The 21,488-nt window shown below is 35.5% G+C and overlaps 1 long non-coding RNA gene across 1 annotated transcript in view; it reads left to right on the top strand.

Annotated features, from left to right (window-relative positions):
* The first annotated feature begins 1,919 nt into the window (after positions 1-1,919).
* LOC126820359 (uncharacterized) overlaps positions 1,920-21,488 on the top strand; it is a 111,329-nt gene continuing 91,760 nt past the window's right edge. Inside the window, exon 1 of the long non-coding RNA XR_007679932.1 lies at positions 1,920-2,064. This is a non-coding gene — a long non-coding RNA (uncharacterized LOC126820359). The remainder of the gene's footprint in view (positions 2,065-21,488) is intronic.

Genomic DNA, 21,488 nt, shown 5'->3' with positions numbered 1-21,488 from the left:
ACTTTAAGTGACCATAATTGCTGCTTTTTTGTATCTAAGTTTCTTTTAACCTTTCAGGCTATCAGGCTACACACGTCTTGAGAATGTTAACACGCCCCCCCCCCCATCCCTGAAGCACATTATATTATAAATTTATCGAAAGGTTATTCCTTTATACGTTTCCAAATATGTCTCTCAGTCCGTTCAACGAAATTAATACAAAGTCATTTAGTATTGTATGTTGTAAATTGTGCCTATCATAATACCACCATGGCAGCGACAAATGGAGAAGTATCGTGACAGGTCTGCTGTTTTTATGCATGACTCACCATAGCCATCGAAAGGTAAGAAGAACGTCAAACTTTTTGGACTAATTTGATTTATTTAGTGGCCGTTTTCTGATATGTGATATACCAGGGATGGGCCCAGAGAAGTTGGATCTTTTTACGGAAGAATTATATAATGTGTTTGGGAATATATTAACAAATATCAAATACAACATTGTTTTGTCGGAGAATGTCGGTAAAAGATACTATTCTGAATTCAAACCTTTTCGACAAGGTTACAATTGTCGCACAATCTTCTTTTATTTGGCGTATGGCTTTATTCTTTGGAACCTTAAAATAGACGAGAATGGGTGTGAAAGCTCACTTAATGTAACTTGAATGTATATAGTGATTATATTCAATTTGAAATGTTTTAATTATAATTGCTAATCAATTGTGTTCGATGAAATACATGAACAGTCCACATTGAACTGTAGTCTTTTGCGCCTGCTTAATTCCCTGTTTTTACAATCATTTTGTCATTTGTGAACCAGCCTTTACTAATTACTTCTGTATTGTCTTGTAGGGTATGTTTTTCTTTTTTTTATTGCAAATGGCGCCCAAAACCATAGAATAAACGACTCGTGTACTGATTTTAAAATGTTTTTTTTATGTCTTAAATATTGGATATAAGGATCCCCAGTTTTCCCGACAACATAACAAAATCAATATTGATTGACATGGACCAATATTGAATTCAAATTCATGTTTTTACATTTCGAATTTTATTAAAAATAGACAGTTAGAGGTTTCAACCGTGTTTGATAGTAACGAATTCCAAATTTTGGAGTATTATTTCTTTCAGGTCAAATTTCAAAACCATTCCCCAATGCCTCCACCGCATATTACGGATGACGATGAACTCGTATATAATGAAATCTAGTTCGGAATTCGAGGCAACTGCTACTTCTTGATATTGTCCGCCTTCATTAGCCCAGTATAAGAGCAGAACAGTAGGACGTTAAACATCCATTTCATTTCATTTCATTTCTTGATATTTTAGCGCACGTTTAAAACACCACAAATAAAAAGAAAAAAAAAGAATATTTCTCGTAAACCCCTCTGAAATCATCAATACAGTGTCTAGAATGTAACAAAATTATATTGCTGAGGAATATTTTACTGCTAGTACTCCCACACGCAGATACTAAAGACAGCTAGTTGGATCACATCAATGCACTATCCATAATCAAAGACTGAATAGTATAATATAAGTGACCTCATCAGTATTGCTGATTATTCAATGTGGCGTCGCCAGGCTTTAAAATGGAGATTTGTTTTGTAAATCGGACATATTTGTTTATTTTGTGTGTCAAAAATAACTGTTAGTCAGGTTTCTATTTTTTCCATTTGAAAATTACCAGTTATCGTTCCGCCATAGCCTGTACAATCCATTAATGGAAAATGCAACAAAGGTCACGTTTTAATGTGTCGACTGGTATTACAATAAACATATTCATGAAAATCGAAAATTTTCTTTCATTGTCAAAAATATGAAGCTTAAGTCCCGATAATATTGCTGTAGTATTTCTACAACAACCCGTTATATCCACTACATCGATGACATGCGCTGTAAGGAGTCTACGAACACTTTACAGGAATCACGTCTGTCGGTCGATGGAATGGCGCGTGCTGTTTTTACTAGTGTTCTGGGTAACGTGTGTGTTTGTTTTGTCATGTGTTCTCGAGGAACTATACCTTAACAATATGGCGTCCAACATTTCTTTTATAGTTCTGGGGATTTTACTTTTACACGAAGGTAAGCCATCATTTTAATTCCTTAAAAACTTTGAAATGTCCTGAATATTGAGGACGTACATTGTACTTTTTCAGTCATAAAATCAAGCCGTTTTATCTCGAAGTGGAAAACTTTTTCTACACGTGTTTGGATATATAAACTAATACACCATGAGAAAATACCTATTCAGTTTTACATCTATATCGGATTCAAAATTAGACGAAGATTTAATTACATTTGTTTAAAATTGATATAATATTTTGAATTTGAGTGACATTTAATTACAATTTTTAATTCATATTTTTTTAATTGATTTATTTTTCTCAATGTTGATAACTTTTTATCCATTCAACACTAAGCCAAAACCTACATTTATCTTTGCGCCATTAAGGATTATAGTAATTTAATTCTATTTAAATTTGAGATATGTTCTCTCAAACTGGAAGACTTTAGTCTGGTAATCCATGTGGCTTGATGTTTTATGCCTCTCTAAATTACAGTGCCACAGGTGGCCAACATGGTACCACAAGTGTCACATTTGACCATTCCATGTGTCACACCTCATAATCACCCACCTCTCCCCCTATCGATTACCGAACAAGATGGTATCACAAAGTTTTTATGAAGTCCGACATTAGGCCACCGAGGTTAAAACAAATAATTTTTCTATACATTGTATCTTAAGTTAGTCTGTTTAAGCTATATGGCACTTTTGTAATCCTACGGATAATATTTGGGACAGAGAAGGGTTGACAACTCATGCATTAGACTCAATTGACCATTTTAAAGCGGGTTAATGATTTTTGTGCGTGGGAGATGGGGGGGGGGCAATCTATAACGGTACATTATTGTTCGTAACTAGCTTTTAGTAAACAAAAATGATATTTTTCGGAGCGCGGTCCAATTCGCCCTTCGATAGATTTGTTTTAGGATTTTTATCTTTTTTAAGGGAGGATTTGGGGAAGTTACTTTTAGTTTTATTAGGCATGTCGGAGAGTACTTGATCACTAGGGGCCTCTCCAACACCCCCGCCTTCAAGAATAGTCAACATTTCATCCCCCGTTAACACGTGACACATGACATTAACATAACGTTTATCCCCCACGCACCCAATAACTTCATAATAATTATTTACATTATATATGTCGCTGGGAATACTATAGCATGTTCATTAATTATGTTCTCCTCAATTAACTATGTTAATTGTTCCCAGCAGGGAGAAAATCTTTCAATTCAAGTGCTGGAGACTCTATGAATAAGCGACAGAAGGAACAATGATCAGCCACATAAGATTCCATCATAATTTTTCTGCCCGTATAGCAATATAATTCCAACCTTTGTTTTCATAGATTAGTGTAATAACAATTTATTGCCCAGCAATTTAAATACACATTTATGGCTCCATATCAGAGAAGAAATTGTGACTTTTAATAACAGAATCTTCCCATCAAATCATTTTGGAATCCTTTCCGTCAATAAACTTTTTTAAAACATAAGATGAACTCATAAATTACTTTAAGACAGTTAACGTTTGGCTGTTCGCAGCTTTCACCATTTCTTTGTGCCAACTTTTACATGTTTTTTGTAGGGGGAGGAATTTAATTCAAGAGGTAATCGTTTTGCCAAATGTTGATACTTCAAAAGTTACTTAGAATTGATCGATTTGAATACATTTGGACAGAAATGTTGTTTTTTTTAAAACAAAGGTACTTTGATTGTGTATATCTATCTGTTTCATCTTTATCCCATGACGAGTCTTTAAAACTTGCATTTGTTAAATTTATTTGTTGTCTTCATTAGAAAATAAAAATATCGTGGTTGAATTTGTTTTTAGTTTCGCGTCTGAAATTTAGTAGCTCAATAGCCAGTGCACATTTACGATTACTTGTTCAACATGTCAATGTGGGATATGTTTAGTGAGCATTCAAACTAATTCACAGGGACACAGAGCGATATCAGGATGTCAATTCTGTTTGTTTGCAAAATGATTTACTCACTTTAATCACTACAATTCAAATAGCAACCTGTGAAAAGATCAGCTGTTTAAATTAATTTGCTGTATAGATATTGCCATCTGAACACCGATTTGGATATAAGGCGATTCCCTTAAAAAGACACAAATCACTTGATGGTTATTCCTCCAATTGTAGTTGTCCCGAATATTTAACAACGTCGAAATAACCACCCAAAAGGTCATCTTCAGTATGTAAAGCAATCATTTCACTTTCGTGATGCAAACAATTGGAGGATATAAATAATTCACAACGATCTTCTACATCAGTATTAAATTAACGATGTTTGATATTTTAACAAGGGTGGAAAGTTATATCTTTTGAGAACATGTGGTCATTTAAAGGCCCTACAGGTGTGGACGGAACATAAGAACAAATTTGCTATCAGATTCCATGGCGGTTGCCTGGCGAGAGACGATCTAGAGTATGACTAACAATTATTGACATTCTTAGAAATTGTAGAACGTTATTAAATATTTACCGAACTTGGTTTTTTGGTCCCATCCGAACGTCTAGAGGTTGTTCGTTGCCAGACACTCCGTCCTGTACCACTGGCAATCGGACACCACGCCGAAAAATTCGAGGAACTTTCACGGCGGATCTGGTCATAGGATATTATATTTGTTTAGATTTGTTTTGTCGGATTACGATCTGGCTTCGTTCAAATGTTTTACGTCCATAGAAAAAGATACATTTGATTGTAATGTTCTAGCGTGGACACAATAGCTAAAAATGAAATAATATTAAGAAACAACTGTTTTTGAGCTTAATCTTTTGAAATATTTTATAGCATAGAACTTGTTACATTATTTTAGTTGAAATAACATGCCAGATCAACCCATATAAACACTTGATATTAAAATAGGTTTGCTCGTTCAACAACAATTATATACCACTTTAATTAACGTGTATATTACTGGTTAAAAGAGACTTGAAACCTTTTGACCCGATCAATTATAAGTGTTTATAGATTTATACTCCTTATAAATAAAGTCGTACAAGTCCTATGATTTATATATAAACATTGACCAATACAAGCATGCAGAATCGATTATCAATTACGGAAGTCTGTGTCATGTCTGTTTTTTTTTTATTGTGAAGAGTTTATGGATCTTAAAACAGCTATAATAACTGTTGAGGACAAAAGGATTTCATGGAACCGTCGGCATTCTGACTTACTGTTAGGTCTTTTAATGCCAACTGCACTGATAGTTACGTTTTCCCCACTAGATGTACTTGGGGGTTGGATGGCCGAATGGCTAGCGCGCGTTGTATCATAAGGTCTGTCACTGGGTCAACTGGCATGGTTTCGCTTCCTCGGTTGTACGTGACAAGGAGTAGGGTCGCCCCTGTCCAACCTCGTGGGTTTTCTCCGGGTCCTCCGGTTTCCTCCCACTGCTAAAGACCTCTACGCGCAAGCGAATTATTGAAATAAAATTGAACCATGTTAGTCTCGAAAGCACCTGGCTTGTGTCGAGTGGACTTTAAACCCATCTCTCTCTCTCTCTCTCTCTCTCTCTCTCTCTCCCCCACTACTTTGATTCTCGTTTCAATATCTTTGTTAAAGCGTCACGAACTCGACTGAATAAGTCACCGTTAGGAATACCTGACAACTCATGCCAAAGTCAACTCATTCCAAGACAACTTATCCCAATATAAGACAACTCATCCCACGTTAGAAGACAACTCATCCCAAGATAACAGACAACTCATTCCAAGATAAAAGACAACTGGGTCAGTAATATATTAAATTAATTTTGATCTGGGTTGGTAGCTAATATATCGAAAATAGGTAGTATGTGTTCCGCAGGTAGAAAGGGTAGAGTCAGTTAAAATCCATTTCATTTCATTTCATTTCTCCAAACTGCCTGACCCCAAAGAAAAGCACAGCCGTGTATGAGTACTACTACTCAGTTTAGTTAATCAATGTTTTGTTAATTGATTTTTTTTTTTTTGAAGTGCTTCATGATGAAATGAGAAAACAAACACAACTACAAACAGTCAAACACAACCACCAATTTGATTAAAACAAAGCATCAATATCAATTTGATTAAAATAAGAAAGTGGTCTTCGAAGAAAGCAATTGTATTAAGACAAATATAACTAGCACTTATATTTGTCTTATATCTCGATCCATGTTTTAAAGTTGGGATGAGTTGTCTTCTAACTTGGGATGAGTTGTCTTCTAACTTGGAATGAGTTGTCTTATATTGGAATGAGTAGTCCTTGGGATGAGTTGTCTGTATACCACCGTTAGTGGTGGACAATTAACTGCAATAATTAGTAAGTTATCGCCGGGTCCTCGGGTGTCTTCACACTTCTAAAGACCCCTACGCACTAGCGAATTATTAAAATGAAATTGTACTATAAGTTAGACCCGAAATGACCTAGTCTGCTGTGTCTAGTGGGTGTTAAATTATGTCTTGAAACAGTGGTGCAGGGTGTAGATTTATCAAACGAAACATTATGAAGCGTATGGGGTTATACTTCCATTCCGACATTATCTGACACAGAAGACCGCGCCCCCCTTCCATCGGCCCCGTCTCCAATAGCCCAGTCGGTGCAGAAAAGTAGGACATTAAACCCCATTTCATTTTCTTCGCTCGACCCCCTCCCAACCCCACCCGTATTACAATCCCATTTTAGTTTTCCTGTCTGGACAACTGTTAAACTTCCCGTTCACGCTAGTCATGGCCAGGATCTATTTCAGATTGATGGATTCCAAATTTTTGGCGGGGACCCTTTAAGAGGAAGCAGCCAATCAATTAGTTAAAGATTACACCATATTTGATGTTAGATTAAACGCTAAACGTAGGTTTGAGATAGATAGGGAACATCCAATACGCCAGTATAAACAGTATTTTATACAGAATAAGATAAATGGCGAGAGTCTAGTTAACATGGGTCTGTACCGTGATGAAGACCCTCCCTGGTTGTTCGTGCATCTTAATGAATAATCTGGCGAGCCTGTAGAGCCAGTAATATATAGTATACACGCTACAAGATATATAGGTCTCTGACAATGGTCCATCAGCTGTGCGGAATTGTAGCTTTACAATAAAGTATATACTTAACTATTATTCTCATCACAGAATCGGTCATTTTCATCTGTGGTCACATTGTCGAAGCAATGGTAACGAGCATTGCCAAACATGACAGTAATTGTGAGCAATTTTTTCCATTAATCTACTAGGTTCGCTGGCCGACTAATCAAAATGATCGATATAACCTGTGGTGTTTTTACTTCAAATTTTTATAAACCGGACAAGGATTAATATTTTCGTAAATGCAGAGTTCGTGTCAAATCGAATGGCATTAGTAGAGACAGTCTCGTGTTTGGAGGCGAACGTACCATATTGTAATAGCATACGCAAGAGAAATCGATATAGGAACCTAACACCTGTAGAGGATACGCCAAAGTTTACCAAACCAAGAGAAGCCATGATTGATGAGGTGATAATGCTCGTAACCATTGCTTCATGAATAGGTCTCTCCACAGAATCGACACTTGTCATTTGACTGGTCTGCTTTGAACCAAAATATCACACGATTAACTGTTGATAAAAATATGCTATTATTCATAACATTAATTTTTATTATTCGTAACGATTATGAATAACAAATATTTGCTTAACAGATCATAATATGCCTTCTATATGAAAATCGAATATTTTGGCAACTTATTGTGTTTCATAATTTATTTCGACTTCCGATGCTATGGTTTCCGGTAGTATTTTTCAACCCATCCAAAAACCAAAAAATGTATTTAGTTTGTTTCGTTCGTGCGATGAACCAAGCTCCATTGTATACTAATGGCAGCAGATTAATGAACCCCTGATAATTGGCATATGTCAGTATTGGTTACTGGCGTCGGACGGGGGTCCTGGGAAGGAAAGGCGTCTTGTCGTTCGGGTGGAACGAAAAGCCGAAGTCTCTTGTAAACGTTGGTGTGCACGTCAAAGAACCTCTGACAGTTGAAATTCGACGAAGAGTAGGCGTTATAGGCGCACGGGCCTCATGAATGTTAGGGGGCAAACCCAAGAAAATTTGAAAAATTTGACGGCTGCAAACGCGTTTTCCTGCTATTCAAGCCCGTTAATACAGCAACTTCAAATTTGAATTCCATTTAACCGTTTCCAGTCTCGGGAGAAAATTTTGAAAATTTAACCGGCCGCAAATGCGTTTTTCTGTTATTCTAGCCCACGAGTTAAACAACTTCAAAGTTGCCTAATGGTTTTGCAACTGAAATCGCTTTGCCGACTTGATTTCCAACCATCTAATCAGACTGTTGTAGCTGCATTCATAAATAATAATCATTGCTCGAAAATCGTCGCATTAAGCAGAGTGTCTCCATACAAAATGTTTTACTCCATAGTCAATTCAGTACCAATTTGCGGTATTCAATAAAAAGAAAAGTAAAATTAGTGTTGTATTAGAGTTCGGATACAATATTTTGCCAGCAGCCCCCCCCCCCCCTCCTCCCCCGCTGTCAGGGTAAAATATCCCTTACAGCACACAGAATAGCGTATGTCCTTCTCCATCCGGTACAGAAAAGGAGGTCGTTAAACCTCATTTCATTCATTGTCATTATCAGGGCGGTGCATAAAAAGAAGTAAGACATTAAATTTATATCTTAAATTTATTAATATTATGTCTCTTTCCTTTAGCTTGGGTAATATTTTCATAATCCCCATCTTAAAATGAAAAGTAATATGATATAAGTGATCCCGCTTACAAATCTACTCTGTCTTGAACACCCGATGCAACTTTTCTTTGAGGATTTCAATAGCCAACAAACTTATCAACATCATTATCTCAAAAGGACGCAACTTTAAATAATAAAAAAAATTCAGTGCCAACAATCTTGCATATTTAAATGAAGTTTTTGTTTTGATTATTTATACCTTGCACATCGTCCTGCTGTGAATATCCCATCTTCATTACGAATGACTGTTATTTACTGCCAGTTTATTTCAACAAAACACCTCTCGTTATTCCAAAGTGATTGACAGCGATGTCCGTTTACCATCATTTAACGTCACCTAGGTTACCATTTCTGCAGAAAACAAATGGCGCCTCCTGGTGCGAAAAGTTCATTTATAATCCCGCTACAAGTGAGAATTTTCAAATCAAGTTTTTTTTGTTATGTCATTAAACACCTATTTTATAAAATCTTGGCACTTGCATAATTTTTTCTGTGTTTGTTTTTTTTTTTCAAAAATGTCAGAAAGTGCAGATCGGGTAGAAATAATTTACTGTTTTGATAAACGGAATAATAGAAAACGACATTTCAAAAGCAAACCAGAAAGTTCAACTTCAGATATTACTGAAAAATATACCTTTAGTCCATTTTTAATAAAAATAGGAGACTATTGAATAAATGGAATAAAGGAAACGTAGGTTTATTATGACCGAAATTCGGTGTAAAAAATACAACACATATGGATAATGTGGCAGAAGATAAATAAATATCTTCCTTATTTATAGTTCACAAAAATATACGATTATAAGAGAATAGAGAAGACGGGGTGAAATCATCAGAAACTATTGTGAACCTCGAACGGCAATACATACTGTTAAGTATTGGACCAATATGTCGGTGTTTCGGATGAAAGCATCCCCTCATCCCTTGTGACACTCGTTAATAATATGAGATTCACGCATAATCGAAATACTTACGAACGACTGGGCTTAAACATCTTGTTCGTGTCAAAGTGGCTTTAAGATACGCATAAAATACATGATAATTATTAGCAACGACTGGACATGAATTTACTGCAAAATGAATTTAGGCTTCTGAAATGATCCCACGATACCACTGTAATTAAGGACTAATGAAAATAGGCATCATGTTTCTTTAGTAATTAAAACCGACCAGATTGGGTCATTAATTTCCTTATTCGTCTAATTCGTTTAATTTTGAGTAATTAACAATAGATTAATCATTGTATGTCTAGGTATCATATATTCTTTTACCATTTCTTACGAAGAAATACGTTTACCGTAAAGTCTTATAATATATCGAAGTTTCCCGACAATGTCGTAGCGATATACTCGTTTGATACTTAAGCAGCGCATCGTTGAAGACTGTTAGCCCCCATCCCCCTAGATGGTCATAGCATTGCGTGTATGGAAAACGTGCCAGATTTAACGACAGTGATTGAAGGTAGATTTTAATTTTCAAACACATCTATAATTTATCGGCATCAATGTAGAAATACTGACACTGAACTCAATAAACCATGATAAAGACTGCTTGGTTTCCCTGTGCCGTGATCTAAGTTGCGTTTAACACGAAACTGTTTTTAATTAGAATAAGGCGCGCCTTTATATTAGGGTTGGTAATGGCAAACTTTACAAACAAACTGGACCCATAATTACCCAATAGTTCCCAATAGTTCATATTCCTGAAGCAATGGCCCGAGAAATCCCTCTCTGGCCAATGCTGGATTTGGCTTCTGATACTTGAGCTTTTGAGGAAGTGTGTCTATTCTTCCGGTCCAATCAAATCTATCCCAAGTACAACAACATGACAGCCCTTCGTTTAATCTGGGTCTTCCCTAAAACTTTGGACAGTGATTTAAGGTATTAAAAACGGTGAAAGTATGCTCGTCTCCAAACAGTATTGTTTACATTGTTTTCGATTTGATGGCCTCGTTTGTCACGCATTTAGTTGTTCTGCAATATTCTGCTATGTACTGGTTAATTGGGCATAATAAAATCGCGAGTCATGACGTAACGTTATGTAAACATATTTGGTCCAAATTTGGAGCTCTGTTTTAAGCGTAATATTTTTGTAACGCAGTTAGCTATTGGTTGTTAATCGGACCATTGACCAGTCATAATTTGGAACAGAAATTTGCTTTCGTTAAAGCAGTGTTTAGTGGGATTAGGTATAGTTAAACGAAAAACTGCAAGGAGTATGCCAATAGTTATGATCACTGGAAGGTATGCATATGGATATTCATCGTCAAATCAGTATAAACATGTGATAGACTGTCACTATAATTGCACACATAACAACCCAATGCATTCGCGTTCAAATCTTTGCCAAATCCGTATAATCGCAAAGGTGACGCAAATACAAATGTATAAATATTTCTATTTATATGTAAGTAACTCTATGCTGTGAGATGTGGTGCATCAGCTACCGCAGTATTTGCGCCAGGGTTGTCTGAACATCCTTAGTTAAACATACATTATGCAAGAGCTTAATATGCCTATTGCAGGTCTTTCTTTAGGCCTGAAATGTTATATATACATTATTAATTAGACATTAATTAAATTTTCCAGACCATAATCAACTCTCGATGCCATCGCTAGCCTGCGATATTTAGTTAAGGATATTTAAACGTTGAAATGCAATATCGACACTTTGTTTTTTGTTGTTTGTTTTATCATACCGACTTTAGTAATGATGATCGAGGCGAGCCTAAATATCAAAAGCTAATACTGTATCCCGGTTCAGAGTGGAGCTATTTTTAACATATTCTATTTACGTTATCCATTTTTTTTAACTATTATTGTGAGAACTGCCAGCCCTTTTTCTAATCTCCCATAGTGCGCCTTTAATAAATTAATTAAAGGAGCTAAATCTCCATTCTTTAGCAGCTAGAAATGGACACAAATAGGTCGCAACGCATATAATAATGTAATATAATAATGTAATATAAATGTTTATAAACTGATTTACATTCAGTCGTTTCTGTTTTTACTGAGTCCAAATTGAATGTCAGCCTTTGGCGTTTGGTAATTTCAGTCTAGAGCAGTAGTATTCTCCTGTGGGGTATGTTTAGCTTCGTTCACCGAGTAGCTTCATTACAGATGGCGCTCGAAAGCATTCTGACACGCGATTCGTGTGCCAGTTTTCAAATTTTCAGTTTGTCTTAAATATTAAAAGAAGACCGTGGATGATATTGAGTTAAAGACTTACCTCCTTTAAGTACATGTATCTCGCCGATGGTAAAAAGATATATTTAACAAGACATTCACGATACGTAATAATGTTCTGTTTTTAATATAAACATCCTACAGACCTTTATGTTCACCATTATAGCATTACTTTTAAAACCAGAAAATAATAGAGTCTGTGCATATTTTATTGTTTGTTTTATTTATATTTCTAGAATAAAACTGTTGTTTTCTCCATTTCATTATTTTCTTGATTTTTTCCCAGCGGCTTTGTACCATTGTTATGTTTTTGTTTTGTAATGTAAGACTAAATGTGACGCTATTCATTACTAAGCTTTTAATCAAAGTAATCAGCCAAATAGGTCTGTTTATGTCTCTTGTTTTATTTGAACGGTTTAAATACCGATAATAATATACTGTATGTAGGCTATTCGATAAAACAGCGTTTTTTTTTATTTCTTAAAGGTGCATTATTCGATAATAATAGACAAATATAAAGATTTAGATCATACACATGTAGTTTTAACATTATTTTCGTCCTTACAACGTCAGCCATCCCCTGAAGAGTAACTCGTTTTACTCCATGAACCTGGATTTCAAGATGATAACTCAATTTACCTATAATTGAGCTTTTTGTTCTTTGAAAGGTGTAATATTCCATGCTAAACATCGGCCAACTTATTTCAATTCACCAACACCGAGGTCAAGGTGGTATCGCACTGTAATATTTATATTTTAAAAAATCTTAACTATTATGCATTTATTTATGTGGGAGTTCAAAATTTGTCTACGTTTGAAATATTACGACCATAGAACATGTAAAGTTTTGACAGTCGACAAATTAAAACTAATAAACATGTGGATATCCGCTTAATCTTTTGAAACGAAACTTTCATCGTATAGACCTTGTCCCCTACACTGTTAGATATATATATATTACATTAAGTAACAAGTCTTTAACTCAATATCAACCACAGTCTTCAACATTGCAAACACGACTTATTGGTCAGTTTAAATCAACATTAATGGTGTTATCTTACCGTGAAAAGATAGGCTTCTGGTAGCCAATATTTTAGACACAGTGAAAATTTTAAACTTGGCACACGAATCGCGCGCTAGAATGCATTTGAGCGCCGTTTGTAATGAAGCAACTCGATGAACGAGGCTAAACATATCTCACAAAGGAAGACTACCGGTGTAGACTGGAATTACTAGACGCCAAAGACTGCCATTCAATTTGGACTCTTCGTGTATTTCGAGGAACACAACTGATTAGAAATTACAGTAAAACAGAAACGATTGAAAATAAATCAGTTTATATACATTCATATTACATTATTATATGCGTTGCGACCCATTTGTGTTCATTTCTAGGTGCCAAAGAATAGCGATTAGCTCCTTTAATTCAATACTTAATTTTTACCAGATTCAGAGAGGTATGGTTCCTTTAACTTTACTCAGATATCGAATGACAAGATTTGATTTTGTCTTCTACTGAACTATAAAAAAGAAAAGCGGCCATACCAAAATATTTTACTGTATACGACATCATCTTTCAAGAACCACAGCAAATATTTACAATTTTAGAAATAATCAAGGCTGTTTTTGGACAAGGATCAGGGTCCTAAGAGCGAATTATCTTGTTGCTGTTATTCTTGGGAGTGAATCTCTTCGAAAAATGCTCACGGCTAAGCCAATTATTTTTCTATCGACTGTCGGCGATGGCGCCATGTTCGGTTCCTAGTTCAGAAACCCGGAATCGGATTCAGTTTACTCATGACTGTCCACACTTTGGTGGGCGATCACGGTGACTAAGTGGGTAAGACGCTGGCTCGCTAGCCTGGAGGTCGGGTGTTCGATCCCTGCATTGGCCGAGAAAGTTCATCCAGATTTTCCGGCGTGGTCCCCCCTTGTCTGTGATGCAGAACCGAGGGCCTGAGAAGGACAGCCGTCTAATCGTTCGGATGGTACGAAAACCCGAGGTTCCGTGTACACATTGGCGTGCACGTAAAAGATCCCTTGACAGTTGGAATTCGATATAAGAGTAGGCCATAGTGCCACTGTCCGGGCACAATTTCCCTCATAGCACACTGTATGGCGTATGCCCGTCTTCATTAGCCCAGTTCGGAGCAGAACAGTAGGACGTTAAACCCTATTTCATTTCATTTCCACACTTTGGTGTGTTGCTACTTAATAATCAGATACTGAGCAACGACTTTTGTTTGTAAATTGTCAAATAGCAAAGCCGTCAATGTTAACATTCTTTATTGAAGAACTTACCTATAGAACCAGAACTGAAACATTTTACAACTATATGTCAATTAGAAGACTCCTTAAAAAGTCATTAATATCAGTCAGTTGCCAGCAATAACCCTCTATTATAATTACCTTTATTCTTAACCATTTACAAACACTTCTAACATTCTTAACAGTTTCTTTTTTTAAAAAATAAGAACTGATTACATAAAGGTGCTTGGCATTTTAAACTTAGACAAATTAAAAAAATCACTGAAAATAAGATATAAAGCTTTTAGTTCTAATTTAAGGTCATAACTTCCAAATTCTACAAAATTTAGCATGTTATTTTGACATTCTTAACATATACAATGTATTTATACTCTAATGATCAACATTTAGTTCCTGACTTCCATCCACTTAGACTGACACCATGTTGCGGTGGTGTTGCACGACACCATTCACTGACTCACACAGTTCTCTCCGTTTCAGTCTCTTGATATCATTCATTGTAGCTCAGTGAGTAAGACGCTGGCTCGCTATAAGTCTCGGGGTCTCGGATACGCTCCCAGTGTTGGCCGAGGAGGTTACTTGGGATTTTCCGGCGTGTTTTCTCCGTTGGCTGTGGTTCAGGACGGACGGTTTGACAAGGACAGCTGTCCGAGTAAAAAGTTCCTCATAGAACACTACATGGATGCCTGTCTTCACTAGCCTAAAAGCAGGACGTTAAACTCCATTTCATTTAATTTCATATCCGTTCCTTCTGTACCTGTATGTCTTTTCTAAGAACTAGTTCCTATTTGTCGTCTATACGCCGTATATTTGTGTAGTTTTTTCTGCTGTCTTTATTCTGTTTGCGAGAATCAGATTTGTAAAGCGAAACCTGTTTGATATAAATTTAATGGGGTTTAACGTCCTAAATTTAATGGGCTAATAACGACGGGATAAGCAATGCAGTACGCTATTAAATACTTTTTGCCCTTACGGCGGCGCAACGCCCTACTCTTATATCGAATTCCAACTATCAAGGGATCCATTACGTGCACGCCAATGTGTACACGGGACCTTAGTTTATACGTTGTTTCATGCCAGACCCTCTGTCCTGCACCACTGAGAAGGGGGACCACGCCGCTTTAATTTCGGTATATATATTTTAATACATAAAAGTGTTAAATTGTTTAATCTGACGTATTATTTCGATTAATCATTGGACAACATTGATACGATTAAATTTTGTTTGGAATTATTAAACGGAGGTCGTTTTATTTGCTAATTCTAGTATTGTTATAGCTGTCGACAGGTGAACACAAAATCACATATATAACAACATTTGCCCAAACGCTTGGGGTGTCTCTGTGTCATCCGGGTCACCCCCACTGCTAAAGACCCAAACGCGCATGTGAATTACTGAAATAAAATTATACCATTAGTCCCGATGTGTCGAGTGGACTTTAAACCCAATTTCTTTCTTTGCTCTGTGGACCTAAAATGAATTTTAAATACAGACAAGTACCCACTTCCTACACACATTAAATTAAATAAAATCTATACTTTCATATTTTACTCAAATCAAAGAGCTTTTATGGTTCTAATTAATTTACTCGATAAATAGAAATTGTTCAGTTCTTACCGAATGTCTACCTTAATCCGCTCGTGTATATCAGGTAACCAATTATATAGAATAAATGAGATATATGATGCGGTTGAAATCTTATATGCTATTAGTCGACTTATAGATTAATTAAATGTATTGTTAAATATAATTAACAACTGACCCGAACTACTCAGTAAAACGTATCAAAAACAATGCATGCAATTTTTGAAAAGCACAAAGTGATGTAAGCTGTTAGCTGTCTAAAAAAAACCACCTGGGCACCGAAATGTTTTAGTAGACGGATACAAATAACGCATCAAAATTAAATCACAGTTGTCTAGTCATTTAAAAAAAACCAAAAAAAAAACCCCCCTGCATCAAAACTGAATCCCAATAATAAGAATATTTTACATGAGCTGTCGCCAGTTTTAATAAGATATGTGATCCCCTGAAATCTTACCTGATGTTATATATTTTCCGGATTAGATTCACGTATTAAAATACTGTCCAGTCAGTGAATAATATTCATCTCAAGGAACGAATGAAATTCCAATGAAAAACCCTCTTAAAATACTTACAATTGTATTTTAGAAGCTGTTTATATAAAAAGAACTCAGTTAAAGATTTAAGTACTTCAAATCATAGGCCTCTATACACCAAGGATTGCATCAGGGCGATTTTCTATAATCACTTATACTTATGCGATAAACACCTAACAGATCGAAACCATTTGTAACAATATAATTGACAAGGAACCGAGATTTTAGCGATTGAATTTTCGGCCTAGCCTCGATCATCATTACTAAATTCTGTGCGATAAAAACATAGTCTCGAATATCCATTTCATGATTAAATCTTGAATGGAAGTCGAACAGCAAATCGGAACCTAATCCAATAAACATCGCAGGCTAGCGATGACATCAAGAGTTGATTATGGTCTGGATAAGTTAATTAATGTCTAATTAATAATTTAAATAACATTTCAGGCCGATTTAGCTCTTGCATAATGTATGTTTAATTAAAAATGTTCTTTATTAGTCTTAGTTTAGAATTTGCAATTAGTCTTAATTTAGATTCATTTTCAATTAGTCTTAAATTAGATTGTTATCAGTTTTATAGTCTTAATTAGATTTTTCGTCTAAATATACCTTTTTGTAATAATTCTATATTAGAGATTAAAGTTTTAGCGATAAGTTTCTTGTTGCCGAATTCCAGTCATTTTTTTTATTTCATTTAAGATGATGTAGAAATCTTATTTATATCCTGACTTTTAGAAGCGTGGGCTTCGTTTATTTCGTGAAATCTTTAACAACTATCTGTTATACATTTATAAACAGCTATCTCCCAAGAATCATGTTATGGTTGTGCATCTGTTATGAAGATGTTATCAAGTAAAATTTGTAATTAGATTGGAACTACGAGAAGCAGATACACCAGAAGGCCGCTTATTCAAAACACAATTACGTAGTTGGATTACAGAGTGTCGATGTCAAAATAAATGATGTACATACATATTTATAACAACAGTAATAGCAATTAAGCGCTAAATAGTATGAGAATGTTCTTAAACATACATTATGCAAGAGCTAAATCTGCCAAATGCACGTCTTTCTTTTGGCCTGAAATTTTATCTAAATTATTAATTAGACATTAAATAAATAATAGCTAAATCTGTCTATTGCAGGTCTTTCTTTAGACCTGAATTGTTATCTAAATTATTAATTAGACATTAATTAACCTATCCAGACCATAATCAACTCTAGATGGCATCGCTAGCCTGCGATCTTTAGTGAATTATGAGCCGATTTACTGCATGACTTTCCTTCACGATTTAAGGATTAAATGGATAATCGAGACTATGCTGTTTATCGTACTGACTGTAGTAATGATGATCGAGGCTAGGCGGAAATTTCAATCAGCCAACTCGTTATGGAATCTCCAATAATGTATCTTTAACTTATCAAGACTATAGCCTGAAATATTTTCTTGATTAGAATCCTATCTGCTGCTTAACGCTTATTGATGATTAAATCAAAAAATGGATAATCGAGACTATATTTTTATCGTACCGACATTAGTAATGATGATCGAGGCTAGACCCAAAATCGCTAAAATCTCGGTTCAGAGTGGATCACTTTGACTGAAATTTTCAGCTTTACATTATCTAGTTTTTAACTAATATAGTGAGAACTGCCAGCTCTGTATCTAATTTCCCATAATGTATCTTTAAGAGTATTCCCTTACAATAAACTTTTAATAATATTATATCAAATGTCAGAAAGTTAATCTGCACGACGAGGTAGACACCAAAGCTGTTAGCAACAGCAACTTGCTTTAATTAATAAAACTCTTTTGATAGTCCTTCTGAATTTACTGCAAAATTAGTGAGTATGGAGTTGGCTGGATAACGAGGAAGTCCCGGATTTAATCCTAGATTTGGCCGAAGGAATAATGACCTGGCAGAAAGAGGCCCCGTATGTACCATTGACATGTTAAAGATCCCCTGACATTTGGAAATTTAAATAACTCTGGGGCGTAGCTCCTCTTTGACCGGGCAAAATTTCTCTCATAACATACTGCATGGTAGATGCAGAAAAGGTGATGTTTTTGTTCCGTCAGGGATGTCTCCTTTTAAGTTCTCTTACTACAGGAATCTTTTCCGTAATCATGAATAATATGATACAAATTTTGGCGTGACGATGAAGTAAATGTTTGAACCTTTCAGACAGAAACCAGGTTCTTACATTTAGATAATGTCAAATGTTGCAAATGATTTGACATTTAAGCGAAGGTTGGTGTTTAAAGTTTTGATCACCACTAGGGATATGTTCAACATACGAATAGATATAGAAATGATGTACATAATTAAATAAAACGTTAGTATTGTTGTTTATGGTGAGATAACCCTGCCAATATTCCCAAAACGTTAGTTACATATCGTTGCATTTTTGACTGAACAATCGATATGATATCACAGCTACTGATACAGGAAATAAATAATGGAGGTTTGGTATATGAATAATTGAATTTATTACCCTATGTAATTATGTTTGAACTTATCGCAATTACTGGAGGCTGTCGTTATCACCACCAATCTTTGACTTAAGTCATTGTTAATGGAAATATTCTGATTCACATTTAACTAATTCGTTAATGTATCTAATTTGCTTTATTTTGTATATATTTTCCATGTGTTTTCAGTGTCCCGGTGTAATCTAACACAAGTAGATCATAATGTATGTCAATGATACAAATCGTAGTGTTGATTTCTGCCCCGCGGTGCTTGTGCATGGAGTAGGGAGTCTGGCTTGCCTCAAGGTTTATTCCGTGTGGCGTGGTTCCCACCTACTCCTAAAGATTCCGCTGTTTTCTACGGGTCCGTCTTTATTAGCCCAGTTCGGAGCAGAACAGTAGGACGTTAAACCCATTTCATTTCATTTCGTGTTCTCCGGGTTAATCCAATTTCGGCGCACTGCTTAATACATCCCACCCCACCCCGTGCAAATCTGTTTATTGAAATAAAGATATAGCACATGTTAGTCTCCAAATGACCCATTTTATGGGTGTATCCAACAGTTAAACGTTTAGATTACTTAAAGAATACATTGTTCAAATATGGAAAATGACTATCCGCATTCAGAACTTAGCGTTTACATACACACAAGAAATCAAAAAAAAAAACAAAAAAAAAACCCTAGTTCACGGTGTGTTTTGTATATTAGCACATTTCAACATTTTTACTTACCGCAGTATACAAATTACTAAAGAATATTGCAGGTGTATATACGTGTTTCTGTAAACTAGAATATATATTTTTCAATGGGCCATATGGTTTGGTAATTTAACCTTTGACTTTTTGTTTATGAGTTAAGGAACCAGATAGAAAGAAAGACATAGTGCCTAGAGTTCTGTTAGATAGTGTTAGATGTTATAGAAATGTGTTTTTTGTTTATGTGTTTGGTGTATTTGTCCAGGTTACCATTACTTAGACTAGAGTATCTTATCTGCACAATACATATACTTATTTATATGAATCCATTGACCTTCGTTGGGGTATAAAATGAAATGAAATGGGGTTTAACGTCCTAATGTTTTGCTCCGACAGGACTAATGAAGACGGGCATACACCATACAGTATGCTATGAGAGACATTCTGCCCGGACATAGGTGATATGGCCTACTCTTATATTGGATTCTAACTGCCAAGGGATCTTTTACGTACACGCCAATAAGGAAACGATAATTAGGTTTTTCGTCCCACCCACACGACTATACGTTGTCTATTACCAGACCCCCTGTCCAGCACCACTGACAAGGGAGAACCACGCCCGAAAATCCCGATGAACTTTTTCGGCCAACGCCGGTACCGGGTCTTCCAGGGTAGCGAGTCAACGTCTTATTCACCGAGCCACCATGGCTCCGGTATAAAATGTATGCGATCCGATGTTAATCATAATTATTAAGTGGTCTCAAGTGTTCACTTTACATTATAAGATCTGGCACTGAGTCAACTGTTGTGGTTTCGATCCCAGGCCTGTATATGAAATGCTCTAGGATAGAATTATATTTTTCTTCTAATATACTGCACTGAATATCAATTGTATAGCACACACGCACACCATAAATTGCAGTTATCTTCTAACATTGACGAGGTAGAATAATAATGGTTACACTATTTTAGGATACAGTGTGTTATCGGGTGGTCTAAAAGAGTCAGTACGCTCTGTCTCGTTTAGAAAAACCCATTACTACCCATAGTTAAATAGGGCGATAGTTTTCAGAAGTCAAAACTATAAATTACATGTAAAGTAAATAAGAGTTCTCTCCCAAAGCAATGAGATCGGATGAAAGAGGAAGTCTACATTAGCTTATGCACGAAACCATTACTGACTACAGTTAAGAACGATAGATTTGACGATGATTTCAGGGGCCAAAGCAGCAAATTACATGTACAACAAATAACTATAAGCTATATAACACGAGATCTTCATTACAGTAAATACGTTTTTATCCCATGCGAACTGTCCTTTTATCAAATGTACGAACTATATAGCTTGACGATTTTCAAGAGTTTTATTAGAGCAAATTATACAGAATCAAATCATATAACGCCCTACAGTTCCATGGTGTAATTACGATCTCATTAAAGCTGTCTTCAATCTAAATTGGAAATGTTATATTCCCTTTTCGCAAATAAAATGACTTTAAGTGGGTTCAATTACAAATTTAGTGGATGATTTTCAAAATTAAGACCCTATATTCAACTGCAAAATATTAAGAAAAAAATGAGAGAAAATCTCTCTCGTTAGCGAATAATATAATATTATTTCACATAATATAGTCAACTTTTGTAATTGGAATGGAAAAAGAACCCGAACTAAATTCAAATAGAGAAGACTGTTTTTTGGAGGATTTTTTTCAAAGGAGCTAAATTTCTTACTCAATATTTTCCATAATATTCGAAATTTAAAATACAAAATGGAATTCAATATTGGTCCATTTCAATCAATATTGATGCTGTTGTTTTGCCGTGAAAATATTAGATCCTGATATCCAATATTTAAGACACAATGAACATTTTAAATTCCGTACACGAGTCGTGTACCCTATGGTTTCGGGACCCGTTTGTAATGAACAAAAGACAAACATATTCTACAAGACAATGCGGAAGTTATTATTAATGGCTGATTCA

Source organism: Patella vulgata, chromosome 1 (assembly GCF_932274485.2).
Source record: "Patella vulgata chromosome 1, xgPatVulg1.2, whole genome shotgun sequence".
In the NCBI taxonomy this organism is placed as follows: domain Eukaryota; kingdom Metazoa; phylum Mollusca; class Gastropoda; family Patellidae; genus Patella; species Patella vulgata.
This window is presented reverse-complemented; position numbering and strand designations above follow the sequence as displayed.